The sequence below is a fragment of the Hylobates moloch genome, unplaced genomic scaffold (genome assembly GCF_009828535.3).
Source record: "Hylobates moloch isolate HMO894 unplaced genomic scaffold, HMol_V3 SCAFFOLD_10, whole genome shotgun sequence".
NCBI classification, from domain to species: Eukaryota; Metazoa; Chordata; class Mammalia; order Primates; family Hylobatidae; genus Hylobates; species Hylobates moloch.
This window is the reverse complement of record NW_026652285.1, coordinates 30,158,882-30,172,847: the sequence shown is the minus strand read 5'-3', so window position 1 is coordinate 30,172,847 and position 13,966 is coordinate 30,158,882. Positions and strand designations below refer to the sequence as shown.

The 13,966-nt window shown below is 45.0% G+C and overlaps 1 protein-coding gene across 14 annotated transcripts in view; it reads left to right on the top strand.

Annotated features, from left to right (window-relative positions):
* Positions 1-13,966, top strand: part of KANSL1 (KAT8 regulatory NSL complex subunit 1) — a 195,401-nt gene that overhangs the window by 33,116 nt on the left and 148,319 nt on the right. For 2 of the 14 annotated variants that reach the window (XM_058445673.1, XM_058445672.1), the window contains exon 1: positions 948-1,586. The exons of 9 other annotated variants lie outside the window; for them this stretch is intronic. The gene's annotated coding sequence lies outside the window, so the exon portion shown is untranslated. Of the gene's footprint in view, positions 1-945; positions 1,587-13,966 lie in introns of those variants that run through there. 3 more of the 14 variants (XM_058445678.1, XM_058445677.1, XM_032163968.2) reach the window with 3 other exon arrangements.

Sequence of the window (13,966 nt, the reverse complement as noted above, 5' to 3'; positions counted from 1 at the left end):
CTCTGGTAAGGAGGTGGGAAGTTGGCTTTTTGTTGTGAGATTTGTGTTTCTTTATAGAGTTCTTTGTTAAACTTTTAGCATGGCAGTGAAATTCCTTTTGGTGGCGGCAGGAAGCATAAATACTCATTGTGTAATGCCATTTGCCTGTTTTGGCGGATCTGCCAAGCCATGACACCCAAAACAAGACGCGTGTTTCTTCACGAAAACTACAGTTCCCAGCGGGCCCGGCGCCGGCGGGGCCATCACTTCCCCTCTGGCTCCCGGCTGCCCCTTCCCGGGCTGGCCTGGCGCGGGCCCTGGCTGGGGCCTGCGCAGTGACTACGTGCACCAGCCCCCCCCCCCCCCGCCCCACACCCCGCCCAACTCTGGTGGCTGCGGAGCGCGGTGCTGGTGCTAGTGCCCAGCCGTGCTGCAGTGTATGGAGACTGGCTGCTAGGGACAAAGGGCGGGCGGCGGAAGCCGCTTCACTGGTCAGGGAGCTTTCTGTAGGGTTAGCCCTGGAATAGTATGGTGCCGACGGCCTTACCCTCTTTACTACACAGTGCAAACAGTTCCTCGCTCACGTCCTCTCGCTCCGCGGCGCCGGCCCGCCCTGCCCCTCAACCGGCGAGCCGCACCGCCGGCCCCAGCACGGAGGGAATGTGACGGTATCAGTGCCTCAGGTTAGACTCACCTCGGCCGCAGCGAGGGCTGGCTTCCCCCTGCCGCAGTGCTGCGTGCCGTCGCCGCACGTCCGAGGCAGCTGGGGCCGGGCGCCGCGGCCTCCGCAGATGGAGGTACAAAAACATCGGCCACGGCGAGGAGCCATGACTGAGGCGGCGGCGGCCGCGCCTCCTGGCGGCCCGCGGGGGCGGCGCGGCGGGCGCCCCCTGGCGGCGCGCCGGGGTGGAGCGGCCCTTCGCCGCCGCAGCCGCAGCCGGCGGAGGCGCTGCTGTCCCTCCTCCCCGTGTCCCCGGCGCTCGCCCGCTCGCTCGCTCGCTCCATTCTCCCTCCGCTTCAGATTAAAGGGGGGGAGGGAAAAGGAGCTCGGCCGCCATTTTCCCAGTGCCGCCGCCACCGCCGCCACCGCTCGCCGAGCCGGCGGGAGAACCGAGCACCGTAGCGAAGCCGACTCGTCTCGCCGCGGCGGCGCGGGGGGCGGCTGAAGCGCGCTCCCGGGCTGGAAAGAGGCGGCCGGGGGTGGCGGCCTGGGTGCGGGTTCGGGCTGCAGACGGCGGTGCTTGTTTGTGCGGGGCGGGGGGGCGGCTTCACTCTCTGCCCCCGCCCGCCCGCCCGGCCGGGCTGCGGTCTCCGGTCGTGCTCGGGCCCCGTCGGTGCGGAGGAAGGCCGGGAAAGGGCCCGAAAGAGAAGAAAAAGCAGCCGCTCCCCGCCGCCGCCTTCCCCTCCCCCTCCGCCTCGCCCCCCCCGCCCGGAAAGTCAGGGCGGCTCCGGGCGTCGGGGGGAGGAGAGCGGCGGGCCCGGGCCGGAGCCGCCGCCGCGCGCCCCCGCCCGCCGCTGGCCCTCGGCGCCCAGGCCGGGGGGCTGTTTGCAAACTGCGCCCATTTTGTGGGGCTGAATCCGCCCGGGCTACGCTCCTCCATCACGTGGTAGGTGCTGCTGCTGCTCCTCTCCTCCTCCTCCTGCTGCCCTTTCTCCTTCTCCTCGCTCTCCCTGTGGCTCCCATTTCTCTCTCTCTTTGTTAGTTGTAACTAGAAAGGCAGGGCAGGGTAGAAAAAACCCCCGGAACTTTAAATGGCCTCTCCGGGCTTCCCCGCTGCGGGTCCGGGCTGGGAGTCGCCCCAAGGGCGGGGGTGTACGGGGGCCCTTCCCCAGCAGCTGCCGCCTCGTTCGCCAGCTTTTCCTTTGGCGTTCTATTTAAAAAGGCGGCCTGGAGAACATGATTTATTCCCGTAAAAGAACCCCCCAAACAAACTCTGGCTCTCGCCTTGAACTTCTCTTGACTGCAAAAGGCCTTTCTCTGCTCGAAACACACATCTTGGCGCGTTGCACGGTTTGTATCACAACTCTGATTGTTTCATTTATTATTTTTGTTGCCTGTAAATTCAGGTCACTTACGTTTTCAGATGTAGTCTCCCTCAGACGGACTTTTTTTTTTTTTTAACTAAAGAGGAAGAGGCATTTATTTGCTTTTAAGTGAGTTGGAATCTTAACTGCCTTTTGGGGGGCCTGTTTTCCGGCTGACGGTCTTTTGATTCTTAGCAAATAGTTTGTTTTCCATACGATAAACAACGCTACTCCCGTGTTTTACTTAAAAATCCTCTTGTTTTCCAATGTTAGAATCCCAATGTGGATTTATAGAGAAATGTGTTACTTAACTATTGCTTATTGATTGCTTTAGGGGAGAAGGGGTGACATGATGGCGCCACTTTAAATTGCTCTCTTTCCTTTTCCTCGGTCCCCCCCACCCCCCTTTATCCTGGAGGTCACTGGAGCATTTTCTGTGACTTATTAATAAAACTGTACTTGAGGGTGTTAGAAGCACAACTCGTAGGGGCTGGAGTTTAGCCCTAGGGTCGGCAGACCGACTCCTGCGGTCCCCAAAGTTCCGAGAAATCTCTCTTCCTCCAGCCTCGTCTCCCTCCCCTCCATTCACAATCCTGGTGTTGCCATCTCCTTTGTCACGTGGCTAGCAATCATTGTTTTTTTTGTTTGTTTTGGGGTGTGTGTTTATATTTTTAAATTGCAGCTCAGAGGAACCTTTCCTCTTCGCTTTGGAGAGATCAAAACGTTTTACTTGTTTTAGTTTTAGAGTCGGAGAACATTTTAAAATAAACGATAAAATTACATAATCTTTGCCTTGCATAATCATGATATAGTTATAGATTGCTACTGAACTTCGTCTTGAAAGTCATTTCAAGTATGGAAACTAGTACGTTAGAATATGTTTTCCATTTGTCGGGATGGTCTGTAATTTGTATTTTCTCTGCTTTTTGGGTCAGTTAAAGGACCACTATTTACAAAGGCTTAAGTGGGTGTGTTTTCCCTTTCCCCTTTCCTATAGGCTCTACTTGGTTCCTTTTCTAGCATGCTGTCTGACCAATTTAGAAAATTTCAATTGTCTACAGGCGTTGTCAGTTAAAACTTTTTTTTTAACCTTCTATCAACAGTGAATACTTTTGAGTAGTAACTGTTTTCTGCCTAATGCTAAGTGTATTTATTGGCATTTCGGTTTTGATCTAGAAAATTTTTACTTTTAATCCTGTAGTTTTAGAAGTATGTTATTCCTTTATCTGTTTCTTTTTATCAGTTTTTCCCATAATTGGGTAAATTCCTATTTTATAAAACACAAAGTACATTTCTGGTTTTTTCTACATAGTTTATTAGACATTTTTTCAATTTAAAAAACATTGTGAACTGAGAAACTTATTTTTTTTTAAAGTAAATATGAAATGTGGTTCTTGAGTATGCATTGATCCTGATTTACCATGTACATTGTCAATGGTTTGGACCATTTTCTTTGCTAACAGTTACATCATGTCATGTGATATGTGCAGTGTGATGTGTAGTTCTAAAAATAAGGCAAGGTAAAAATGCTCATCCCTTGGGAATTTAAAAAATGTATTATAAATGTGGAATAACTACCTTCAGTCATGAAATTCTGAATTGTATTTCCACTAGGTTTATGCAACAAAGTGTGCCGTTCCTTTGACCTTTAGCATATTTGGTGTATTTGTTAGTACCTCATAATTTGAGGTGATTGACTTTATTTTTTGAACTACTTGGAGGGAAACATTAAATGTTACAAAGGTTCTTAATGTCTGTATTATGGTGAAGGTGCTTGTCACTGATGACCACCTCATTTGAGTATATACCAGTGTCTGTGATTGTGATTGTGACCAGCTAAAAGGATGATCAGTTAAGAATTATTAGAGCCTTTGTGGTAGGGTGGGATTTTCTGTCTTTCCACCTATATGAATCTACTGAAGTATTTTAGAAGTTTTCTTGCATCTTTTCTGAAAGCCATGTTCAGAACATTCGTATTTGACTTTGGTGCTTTACCAACGTGAGATGTTAAATTTTTGTCTGATTTTCTTTCTTCCTGCCTACACATGTTATTTCTCTGGTTAAACCTGCAGAGCACTCTTTGTTAGGTGAGTGTTTCCTGTTGAGGAAAATTCTGGAAGTTAGAAAATGAGTAGGCTTTAGTTCACTTGTGAACTTATATCAAGGTGAGAAGAAAGTGAAGTAACTATACTAAACTTTTTTCTTCACTGTCACTAAGGCTACTCTTCCATCTCTAGTAATGCTACATTGTAACCAGTGTCTCTACGTCTTCTGTAGAGTATTGAGTTGACCACAGATTTTAATTGCATTTTAAAGTGAATAAGAAGTTTTAGGTTTGTTCTGTTTGTTATGACCTGATTTGTGTAGTATGTAAACATAGGGGTGTTGTGGTTTGAGAAGGTATTTTAGTATTGAGAGGCTCTGATTAGGCCCCTTTGCGAATAAAGCTTAGTTACCTTGTTATATCAGGCAAGCAATTTTTTTTTTTTTTTTTTTTTTTTGAGACAGGGTCTCGTTCTGTCGCCCATGCTGGAGTGCAGTGGTGCCATCTCAGCTCATTGCAGTCTCCGCCTCCCAGGTTCAAGCGGTTCTCATGCCTCAGCCGCCTGAGTAGCAGGGACTACAGGCACGTGCCATTGGGACTACAGGTGTGTGCCACCACGCCCAGCTAAGTTTTTTATTTTTGGTAGAGACAGGGGTTTCACTATGTTGGCCAGGCTGGTCTCAAACTTCTGACCTCAAGTGATCCACCTGCCTCGGCCTCCCAAAAGTGCTGGAATTACAGGCATGAGCCACTACGCCTAGCCTAGACAAGCAATTTTTAAAATGTGCTATAAAACACCAAACTAATCCACACTGGGTTTTCTAAACATAGTAATAGTAAACGCCATGTTTAAAGAGTAATGCTTATTCCTTTCATGTTTTTTCAGCTTGTGGGGAGATGGCTAGGGGCTATTTTTTTCTTCTTAGTGAGTCCATTAAGGCACAGAAATAAGCCGACTTTCTTTCTAGATAGATGTATATAGTTTTACGTTTTATTGTCCCTCTCCACCCCCCAACAAAGGACCTCTCCGTTCCATTCCTTGAGTTTAGAGGGGAGGGACTAGGGTAAACTGAATATGTGGTTGTCTGTTGATTGCCCCAGAGTAAATCTTACTGAGTGGTTTAGAGATTTTGTTTCTTTTTCATTTTAGAGACCAGGTCTCGGGGTCTAGCTGTGATTCCCAGGCTGGCCTGCATAGACGTAATCATTGTGCGCTACAGTTTAGAGTGCCTGAACTCTGGGGCTCAAGTGATCTTCCTGCCTTAGCCTCCTGAGTAGCTTGAGCAACCGGAGCATATAACCTTGGTTGTCTTTTTTTTTTTTGAGACAGAATCTTTGCTCTGTTGCCCAGTCTGGAGTGCAGTGGCGCGATCTCGGCTCACTGCAACCTCCACCCCTAGGATTCTAGCGATTCTTCTACCTCAGCCTCCCGAGTAGCTGGCATTACAGGTGCCCACCACCACGCCTGGCTAATTTTTTTCTATTTTTATTAGAGATGGAGTTTTGCCGTGTTGGCCAGGCTGGTGTTGAACTCCTGACCTCAGGTGATCCACCCGCCTCAGCCTCCCAAAGTGCTAGGATTATAGGCGTGAGCCACCAGGCCTGGCCACTTGCTTTTCTTATTTAGAGTTTTAAAGCAGCTTTCGTTGTACTCTTTCTTCATTTTAAATGTTCCCACCTTGATTGATTTGATTATTCTACGTCTTGGGAAGCGTATTTTACCTTAGTGCCTCTTTACTTACTTACCTTAAGAAAGGAGTACAGGGCAGGTTCTTAAGTAAAATGGCCCCAGACACCTGGCTTGCCTACTGTGTCAGTGCAGAGAACACTTGGATCATATCTTTTTCCTAAAATTGGACTTCATAACTATTTCTTGGAAGTCTATTTTAAGATTTTTTTTAGTTCTCATGTTGCTTCTGAAGATGTATGTTTAAATTACAGTTTATATGCTGATAAGTTGCTTATACACCTCTGGGCATACTAAAAGTTGTGCAGAACAATAGTTCATAACACAAGATAAGATTCCCTCATCAGTACTTCCCATTCCCTGAAATGTGAGGTCAAAACTCAGTTGAACCACACTATGGCTGTAGAAGACAGTATGAATTAGAAAAGACAAATATCCACTGTACTAGAGTTCACCAGCGTTTGAAGGCTATCAGAAGATATAGGAGGTAAGTGATATCCTTGGGTGTCACTTGCAGATTGAGGGGAGGATTGTGGGTCATAGGAGATGACTAGTATGGCAGGGGGTAACTATTATTATTTGTTTCTTTTTTAAGCCATGTGCCTTTTAGGATGTAGAACAAAATACATAGGAGAAAATAAGCCAAATGGTGTGATTTACCAAAATACCTGGACTCCGAAAAGAGCTGCAATATATATTTTTATTAAGCATTTTCTTGTCTTTGGTAGAATAAAGGTAAAGCTAAAATAGAGTGCGGAAACTGACTTGACCAAAGTAGAAAACACAGTTCATGTTTATGAATCAAAAACAAATGAGTTTGGGCAGTCTGAAAGAAAAAATTAAACATTTTATATGAAGATTTTAAACCTTTATGCAAAGAGTCCCTTTAAGATGGAAGAGACCTTTTAAATAGAGGAGACCTTCCCCATTTAGTAGCACAATGCAGCAAAATAGTTGTTTAATAAATGTTACTTTCTGCAAGCCTTGCTTTTCCAAGATTTTAAGCCACTTCCACAGAGTGTTAACATTTGAAAGCCCTCTACCAGGAAATTATTTAGCTGTGTATTTTATTGTTGCTGACTGTGAACTTGCCCTTTTTTTTCCTGGCTGTAATTTTTTTAGAATTAAAGTTTCTTTCCAAGATTTTGAGGGTCAGGAAATGTAAAGTGCAGGTAGATTGAGTGCAGTTTTATCTAAATGTTATTTTTAAAACTCTGGTTCTTGTAACTTGAACCAGGAATCCAAAATGAGATCTTACTCTGAATTTTAATTACAGCAGATTCTGCTCTTATTTGGAAAAAGTTGCTTGAGTGACATCAAACTTAATGGAGTCCCTCTCCTTTTAATTCCTTTTTAAAAAGGGGACAGCTTAAGGTTAGACTTGGTTAAATTCAGTTGGAAGGTAAGTATTAGGGAATAAAAAAGATGAATAACAATTTTGTTGTTAGGATGTTAAACCAAAAATTGCTAAGAACTCATATCCAGACTTTCCTCTTGCTGCCTGTTATTTGGCCTTTGTGACTGTTTGTTAGCACCTCCACCAGAGGGTGTGAAGGGAAAGAGGCTCAAAGCTAAGTACTGTAGCTAGTTTCTGGTTTCTAGTATAGGAGAGACACTTCATAGAAATACCAGCCTGGGCTGGGCGCGGTGGCTCATGCCTGTAATCCCAGCACCTTGGGAGGCCGAGGCGGATCACCTGAGTTCAGGAGTTTGAGACCAGCCTGGCTAACATGGTGAAACTGTCTCTACTGAAAAAAAAAAAAAAAAAAAACCCAGAAAAAATTAGCTGGACGTGGTGGCGCATGCCTGTAGTCCCAGCTACTCAAGAGGCTGAGGCAGGAGAATTGCTTGAACCTGGGAGGCGGAGGTTGTAGTGAGCCGAGATTGCACCACTGCACTCTAGCCTGGGCGACAGAGAGAGACTTCGTCTCAAAAAAGAAATACCAGTCTGATAAGTTGAACTATCAGGAAAGTTTCATTAAACTCTCCATATGTTACCATGGAGAACTGAAGCTCTTTGAAGACCTTAAGCATGTCTCCAAAAAATTGGACTGTATTTTTTTGCATTTAGTGACTTACTCCTTACCCCTTGCCTCCCAAGAGAATGAAAAATGGATATTAGTATTGACTTAACATTTTATTGGCATTGGAAAAATGTACTTTTAAAAGTCATTAATTGACTTTTCTCTAAAGATATAAGGTAGGTTTCAGTGGGAACTCAGGAATTTGGCCATGGACCCTCCCAGAATAACCTGTTTCCTTTAGAATTCTTTTTTTTTTTTTTTTGAGACACAGTCTCGCTCTGTCCCCCAGGCTAGAGTGCAGTGGTGTGATCTCAGCTCACTGCAAGCTCCGCCTCCCGGGTTCACGCCATTCTCCTGTCTCAGCCTCCCAAGTAGCTGGAACTACAGGTGCCCGCCATGACGCCCGGCTAATTTTTTTATTTTTATTTTTATTTTTAGTGGAGACAGGGTTTCACCGTGTTAGCCAGGATGGTCTCGATCTCCTGACCTTGTGATCCACCTGTCTCGGCTTCCCAAAGTGCTGGGATTACAGGTAGGAGCCACCGCTCCTGGCCTCCTTTAGAATTCTTAAAATCTTCCAGAAGTCGCGGATTTTAGGATTGTTCAGGAGCAGTTACACCAACTATTAGGGCTTGTTGGAAAGAGATATGATAAAAAGTACAATTTGTTTTCCTCTTTGTTGTCAGCTAAGGACTGGTAGGAAATTTGAATTCATTGCTAGCATAGAAATAGGATAAACGCCATTAATAGTTTGATATCTAGACATCCTTCAGAAAAAAATACCATCTTGAGATGATATCTTGCTATGTTGTCCAGGCTGGTCTTGAATTCCTGGGCTCAAGCAGTCCTCCCACCTTGACTTCTAGAGTAGCTGGTATTGCATGAGCCATGGCGCCTAGCCTATCTGTGTGTGTGTGTGTGTGTGTGTGTGTGTGTATTTAATGGGATCATACTTGTTATATGGCTTGATCTTTTTAATTAGGGTTTTTTTTTGTATTACAGTTCTTTAGTGAAAGCATTGTGTATACATCTTTGAGTACCTATGAGAATATTTCTGTTGGATAGATTTCTAGAAGTGCAGTTGCTGGGTAAAAGTTTGAGCAATTACATTTGTGATTTTGATGGCCATTACCTTTATAATGCTGTGTAACCAAATTTAGTAATAGCTTAAAAAGTGTAGTTAAAAAGTTTCCTAGTCTGGGTACAGGTGCTTGGTCAAGTAAATAACTGGAACTTGTGGTGGGTGAAGTCTATTCTAGGTTCAGTTGATGCCTCTTCTTTTTTTTTTTTTTTTTTTGAGTCTCGCTCTGTCACCCAGGCTGGAGTGCAGTGGCGCGATCTCGGCTCACTGCAACCTCCGCCTCCCGGGTTCATGCCATTCTCCTGCCTCAGCCTCTCCGAGTAGCTGGGACTACAGGCGCCTGCCACCATGCCCGGCTAATTTTTTTTGTATTTTTAGTAGAGACGGGGTTTCACCGTGGTCTCGATCTCCTGACCTTGTGATCCACCCGCCTCGGCCTCCCAAAGTGCTGGGATTACAAGCGTGAGCCACCGCGCCCGGCCTTATGCCTCTTCTTGTTAGGTGGTTGATCACTTCAGACATCCCCATTAACATCCTAATGGATCTTCATCTGATGGGTTTGGCATAGAATGCTCAGGTTGCTTAACGTGTGTTGGTCTGCTGTCTGCCAGGCATTGTGCTGCTTGTAGGGGACAGAGATAAAACAAGCTATAACCCTCCTTTTTAAGAAGTACATAGTCAGCCAGGTGTGGCGGCTCATGCCTGTAATCCCAGCGCTTTGGGAGGCTGAGGCTGGCGAATCACGAGGTCAGGCCTGGCCAACATGGTGAAACCCTGTCTCTACTAAAAAAGACAAAAAATTAGCTGGACGTGGTGGTGGGTGCCTGTAATCCCAGCCACTCAGGAGGCTGAGGAAGGAGAATCGCTTGAACTCAGGAGGCGGAGGTTGCAGTGAGCCAATATTGTGCTGCTGCACTCCAGCCCCGGTGACAATTAGAGGCTCTGTCTCAAAAAAAAAAAAAAAAAAAGTACATAGTCTAGGGAAGAAAGAGACAAGACAAAATTGTGAGTTAATATTGTACCATGAGGAATAGCCAGGGTGTCGTGGGGGTGCAGGTAAGAGCCTAGAGGGAGGGACCCCCACCTCAACCTGGGAGTAATGGGGAATGCTTGAAAGAGCATGTGTAACCTTGAGCTGAACCGTGAAAGAGTAGCATGAGTAAAGGTGCAGGGGCATAGTAGAGGCAGGAAACATATGTTTCAGGTGGCTATAGTGAGGACAGGCTGGAGATGAGGTCAAATGTAAAAAGGGGACAGATAATGGTGTGTGGGGAATTTGGACTCATCCTTATTGTAGAGTCAGTGAAAGATTTTAAACGATTAGATTTAGGTTTACCTCCTCCTTTCCTTTTTTCTTCCCTTTCTAATAATCATTTTGGTAGTGGACGCTAGATTAGAGGCTTGCTGAGACAGGAAGAAGGAAGAATAGTTGGGAGATTATTACTGCCTGAATTACTATAGTACATAGTGAAGTTCTGCACTAGGGCATTGGCACTAAGGATGGGATGAATGTGCCTATCATTCTGTGTGTTGCCAACCCTCACCCTCTGTGCACGACCTCACCTTTCAAAATTCAGTCAGTATGTCATCTTTTCTAGAAGCTTCCTTGACCCCTTCAGGTGAAATACAGTACTTTATCAATCTAGGCTACCTTCACACCTAATTTATATTTTACTATCTTGTATCTGGCATTTAGTAGGTGTTTAAATTAAATATTTATGGTAAAAAGTAAGTTGGTGATTTGAGGTCATGATTCACTCAAATAGACAATGTTGAGGAGCAGGAGGAAGTTTTGGATTTGGTGTTGGGGCAGGGAATGGGTTTTGAATATGGGATACTTGAAGTAGTTGTATAGGCAATGCTGAATTCTACTCATTTCTTTCTTTCTTTTTGTTTTTTTGGAGACAGTCTCATTCTGTCGCCTAAGCCGGAGTGCAGTGGTGCCATCTCAGCTCACTGCAGCCTCTGCCCCCCGGATTAAAGTGATTCTCGCACCTCAGCCTTCTGAATAGCTGGGATTACAGGCAAAGACGGGGTTTCGCTGTGTTGGCCAGGCTGGTCTCAAACTCCTGACCTTAAGTGATCTTCCTGCCTTGGCCTCCCAAAGTTCTGGAATTACAGGCGTGAGCCACCTCTCCCGGCCCTACTCCCTCCCTTCCTTCCCTCCCTCCCTCCTTCTTTCCCTCCTTTTCTTCTCTCCCCTCCTCTCCTCTCGCCCCTGTCTCCTCTCTCCTCTCACCCCCCCTCCCCTCTCCTCTTTTGCTTCTTTTGAGACAGAATCTCGCTCTGTAACCCAGGCTGGAATGCAGTGGTGTGATCACAGCTCACTGCAACCTCCACCCGCCAGGCTCAAGTGACCCTCCCACTATGCCCAGCTAATTATTATTTTTTTTAGAGACGGTCTCAGTGTGTTGTCTAGGCTGGTCTCAAACTCCTCCTGGGCTCAGGCGATCCTCCTGCCTTGGCCTCCCAAGGTGCTGGGCTTATAAGTGTGAGCCACTATGCTAGGCCATCATTTAAAAAAAAAAAAAAAAAATTAGTGTTTGAGTGGCTTTTTTAGATGGGGGCTGTGTTGCCTAGGCTGGCCTTGAACTCCTTGCCTGAAGCCATCCTCTTGCCTCCTGAGTAACTGGAAATACAGGCACCTGCCACTGCACCCAGCTCCTACTCATTCTTTAGGTTTCAGCCTAGATGTTCTTTTTTCTGAAAAGCATTTTCTGACTCCACCTACTTCTCAGCCGGTATGAGGATTGCCTCCCTCCCCCAAATCACACAGTAGTGTCTGTCTTTACTGCTGCTTGTCATCCTTGTATGTACTTACTGTGGTGCTTTGAATACTCTAGGCATTTTAATATTTATTGGAGATACTCAGTAGGTAGTTGGTGTTCTTTGACTGACTTTCCTCTAAAGACTAAAATTCAGAATTTACTGTCAGGCAGTTAAGACCCTTTCAATTTAAGCCTTAAACTATCTAGTGTAGTAGTTAAAAGCATCGGCTTTAGCATTATGGATCCTGCCCCTGCAACTTCATAGTTGTGTGATCATGGGCAAATTACTTAACTTCTCTGAGCATCTGTAAAATGAGGACAGTAGTACTTACCTTACATTGTGATTGTGAAGATTAAATAAGAGAATATATACTTAGCATAGTGGTTGACATAGTAAAAGGCTAATTAATGTTAGTGAACAACATTTGTAATAACCTATCCTGCATTCAGGAATGATTCCTTTAGTAATATAAAGGTTTTTCAGTTAAGAAGCCCTGTTGGCCAAGGAAATTGATAATGGTCTTGTGGGTGACACACATTATCTCTTTGTTTTATAGTAAAAATTTTGTCTGTCCTTCCCCATTGTATTCCACAACAAATCTACTTTTGTTTATGTGTAAAATAAATACTTTGCAGTGCATTCCATAATGTAGCTTGCAGTACTTCATCGCAGATCACTGTATAGCTGTTCTTTTCCTCTTTCTCTTGAGAAGCTGTACATATACCACCTGATTCATGGAAGTTGTTTTGCGGATCATGCCCCACGTCTTTCCCATTATTTTGATTGTGTCAGTTTTTTGATACGTGTTTCCTCCTTTTTCTCTTCTTAGTAAAATCTTACACTTGAGGGCAACCCCCACGAGGCCTTTTTGACTTCTCTAGTCCAGTCATTTAGGGCTTACAGCGCCATGTACCAAGTTCTCGATAAAGTTAGCACGCTAAAGAAGGGTGCTGTTAAGGAATTTTGCTTGTCTTGGAAATAGAATTAGTTAACAGTTAGGGAAAATTCAGATAATTTGAACTGAATGACAGCGACTTTAAGTGCATTATACAATTCAAGCAGGAAGAAAGTGATATGAATTGGAAAAGTCTAAGAAGTTTTTGTGGAGATGCTATGTATTGAAAAATTAGTAAGTTTGGGGACAAAAAAAAAATAGAAGAAGGACCTTCCAGGTAGAGGTAGTAACATAGGCAAAGATATGGAGTTGGGAATCTGGGGAATTCTGAGTCCGTATCAATTGGTGTACTTGCCCTGATGTTATTTTAAGTTTCATCTTGAAGAATTCGAACTCATTAAAGAGGTGTGAGGGGCCGGGTGTGGTGGCTCACGCCTGTAATTCCAGCACTTTGGGAGGCCCAGGCGGGTGGATCACCTGAGGTCAGGAGTTCGAAACCAGCCTGGCCAACGTGGTGAAACCCCGTCTCTACTAAAATTACAAAAAAATTAGCTGGGTGTGGTGGCAGGCACCTGTAATCCCAGCTGCTCGGGAGGCTGTGGTAGGAGAATCGCTTGAACTTGGGAGGCAGAGGTTGCAGTGAGCTGAGATCACGCCATCGCACTCCAGCCTGGGGGACAAGAGCGAGACTTCGTCTCAAAAAAAAAAAAAAAAAAGGTGTGAGGAACTCGTTCAGAGTAGGAAAGAGATGATAAAAAGGTAAAGGATAGTTTGGGGCACTGAGGCACTAGTTAGGAGGCTGTTGTGATAATCTAGACAGGAGCTGATGAGGACCTGGGCTGGATTGATAGTGTTAGAAATATAGAGAGGATATACCAAATCTGAAAAGCTTTGTGAGAAACGAAGGATTTCATCAGAAAGGAGATGAAATTATGAAGGAAAAGAGAGCTTTCTTTCCATTCTTTATAAGCCATCACATTTTTGTTTGTCATATATTTGGCCTTTTTGTTAAACTTTGGCCCCTTCACATTTCTGGATTTAAGCTTTGGTAGAGACTTTGACTATTACTTTCTGGTTGAAGTTCTCATTGCATCCTATCTGGATTATTGTGGTAGCTTCTTTATTGGTCTTTACCATCTATAGATGCCTTTTTACTTACTTTTAATCCATCCTACCCAACTGGTCTCTCTGAAGCACAGTCTGATGTTTCACTCCCATTTAAAAAGTGTTTAATGATACTCTGCTGTCATTATTTTTTTTTTTTGCTGTCATTATTTTATATATACGTGTGTGTGTGTGTGTGTGTGTGTGTGTATATATATATAATTTTTATTTTTCAGAGACTCAATCTCGCTATGTTGACCAGGCTGGTCTCAAACTCCTGGCCTCAAGCAATCCTTTTGCCTTGGCCTCCCAGAGTGCTGGGATTACATGTCTGAGCCGCTGCACCTGGCCTCTGCTG